At 37.5% G+C, this 3,177-nt stretch overlaps 1 pseudogene; it reads left to right on the top strand.

Moving 5' to 3' along the window:
* The first annotated feature begins 2,256 nt into the window (after positions 1–2,256).
* On the top strand, positions 2,257–2,825 carry LOC129685431 (60S ribosomal protein L19-like; annotated as a pseudogene).
* The last annotated feature ends 352 nt before the right edge of the window (positions 2,826–3,177 follow it).

The raw sequence follows: 3,177 nt of genomic DNA, 5'->3' as shown, positions 1-3,177 counted from the left end.
AGATTTAGGATGAAATATGCTACATATAATTCACAAAGTGCTGGCTGTTTCATATCTACATGACTAAATCATTTTATTATCCGCTTAATAGCAGAACAAATTAGTCATCCTCTCTGATTCTGGTGCACATTATGCTGAGACATGCCTACCCTAATATGCTTTCTGATAAAGTAAATGCTCACTCTGTCAGAGCACAAATCTTATTTGGGCTCCCTGAAAGTCAAGGGGGAGAGAGCTGAGTCTGCAGTAGGATTGCTTACTCCAGAAGAACTGAAGATTTATTATCAGACTTCATTAAATATATGAGAGACCCCAGCACTCAGGGTTAGAAAATTAGGGTGCAAACATCAAGCGTCCATGTAAAATGAAACAGGTAGCAAAAGCAAGAAAGATAGGTCTTTGCACTTTACACAAATAAGGAGGTGGGGCTTTATCAAAGTTAATGCTTTGGCTAGTTAAATGAGGCTATGAATCTTAGCTCTTTACTTCAGTCAGTAATGCATGACTATAAAGTAATACTAATTAAACTTCAGAAAGATGTATAGTTATTGATAATGAGGAATGGCATCTGAATCCCCAATACACATTCCTTAATTTTAAAAAGGTATGGTATATTTACAAATTGTGAGTTTGCAAAACTGTAATTTCACATGCTTCAGTGCAAACTGGTTATGTACACAATGGAAAAGATGTTTAAGTAGTAATAAAATAGATACATAAAATATTTCAACGTATCACTAATGAAGACATATAGAATATAGAAATTGTCTTGATGTTTTAGAAATAGAGTTTTATGTAAAAAGTTTAATATTGTTTTAAGTATACTCCTTAATGTTGTTTAGAAGTCAAAGTAAAATTTTTGATCAAACAAACATATACTCTATAATCTACATTCATTTACTAACCTGGAAATAAAAAGTTCATATTATTTTGACATCTTTTTTCTGTACAAAAACCTTTTTCTATCTATCTGATTTTCATCTATTCCTCACTATAACCCTTTCTTTTTTGTGATTCTTAATTTCTGACATTCTTTACCTACTATGTTTCTGACAGCCACAAGATTATTCACCTTTTTTATAGTTGGATAATTACTGAGTAATAAAAAAAATGTTCAGTAATATTTGGAACCTGCCAAAATGTATGTGCTTACAAAACAATCCAGCCAAAATGACAGCCTTAAAACGTTGCCATCCCAACATGCAATGTGCACCTTGACAGTTTCAGCCACACTGCTTTGACCTTACTAAATTGTGTTTTGAAGATGGAACCATCAAAATCTCACAAACTCAGAAGCCAGGCTTCTTATCACACAAAGTCAGTCTTCAGCTTAATGACCCCTGTGACTTTAGACTGCCTTCACTGAGCCCTGTCTGTTTAGGCTATCTGTCTTTAAGAAGTTAGTTTTTTTTGTTTGTTTGTTTGTTTTTTTGTTTTTGTGTGTGTGTGTGTGTGAGTGTGTGGTTTTTTTTTTTTTTTTTTTTTTTTTTTTTTTTTTTTTTTTTTTTTTTTAATAAGGGAAAACTTCAGCAGTAAGCCAAGGGAACAGGTGTCCTCAAAAGAAACTAACATTTTAAGAAATCTTACAAAATAAGTACACGCCCAAATCTTTTGCTTGTCTTGTAATAAACCTTTCTTGTTTTATCCACCTGAGTAAGTCACTATCCATTCGTCTCCATATGTTTTGGTGGGATCCTCTCTTTTGAATGGCCTTAAAAAAATAAAACTTCAATTCCATAACAGAAGTGTTCTGTTTACCTCTGGAGCTCTCTTGTTCTAATATTTTTTAATTTAATTTTATGTATATATTTATTTATTACAATTTATTCACTTTGTATTCTCCCTGCAGCTGCCTCCGTTGTCTCCTCCCAGTCCCACCCACCCTCCTTGTTCTCCCCTTATGCCCTTTCCCTATTCACCCCATAGGGGAGGAGCTCCTCCCCTTCTCTCTGACCCTAGCTTATCAGTTCTCATCAAGGCTGGCTGTGTCATCTTCCTGCTGTCTCTGTGGCCTGGCAAGGCTTAAACTGTCAGAGGGAGGTGATCCAAGAGCAGGCCACTGAATTCATGTCAGAGACTTTTTTAAAGGTGCTGAGTTTATTTGAAGGTGAGCTTAATACTCTGTTGCCATTTGTTTTAGTGACAGATTAAAGATCAGTTCCTAACCTAGACTTGTTTCTTTCTGGTTTCATGTTCTTTGTCGACTCTATCAAATACAAATTCCTGCTCTTTGCTTTTGCTGTTACATCCGCAGTCATGAGTATACTCTGGCTACAGAAGAGGCTTGCGTCTAGTGTCCCCCGCTGTGGTACAAAAAAACGTCTTGTTGGGCCCCAATGAGACCAATGAAATCACCAATACCAACTCCCTTCAGCAAATCAGGAAGCTCATCAAAGATGGGCTGATCATCCAGAAGCCTGTGAAGGTCCATTCCTGGGCTCAATGCTCGTAAACACCTTGGCTGGACGGTATAGAGAAGCAGAGGGGTACCGCCAACGCTCAGATATCTGGGAAGCTTACCTGCATCATAAGAATGAGGTTCCTACGCCAGGTTTTCAGGAGATACCGTGAATCTAAGATTGACTGCCATATGTATCATGTGTATGTACCTGAAGTTCAAAGGAAATGTGTTTAAAAAAAAAAAAAAACAGTGTATTCTCATGGAGCACAAACATAAGCTGAAGGCAGACAAGGCCTTCAAGAAGCTCCTGGCTGACCAGGCTGAGGCTCACAGGTCTAAGACCAAGGAAGCCCTGGACCACCTCCAGGGGAAGAAAGAGGAGATTATCAGGACTCTGTCTCAGGAGGAAGAGACCAAGAAATGAAGCTTCCTTCATGTCTGTACATGATGTCTTGTCTGTGGCCTTGCCTAGATCAGTCATTAAAACAAAAATACAGATTCCCATACAGTTGTGCCTGAGAATATAACTGTCCTGAGTAAATAAAGCTTCTAAGACATTATCTGACGGAGGGCTAATATCCAGTATATATAAAGAACTAAAGAAGCAGAAAAGCAACAAGCCAAGTAATCCACTTAAAAAATGGGGAACAGAGCTAAACAGAGAATTCTCGAAAGAGGAACATCGAATGGCAGAGAAACACTTAAAGAAATGCTCAACCTCATTAGCCATTAGGGAAATGCAAATCAAAACGACCCTGAGATTTCACCTTACACCC

Source organism: Psammomys obesus, unplaced genomic scaffold (genome assembly GCF_907164565.1).
Source record: "Psammomys obesus unplaced genomic scaffold, mPsaObe1.curated_primary_1811, whole genome shotgun sequence".
Classification (NCBI taxonomy): Eukaryota; Metazoa; Chordata; class Mammalia; order Rodentia; family Muridae; genus Psammomys; species Psammomys obesus.
Note: the sequence above shows the minus strand (reverse complement) of the source record. Positions and strands in the feature narration are given on the sequence as shown.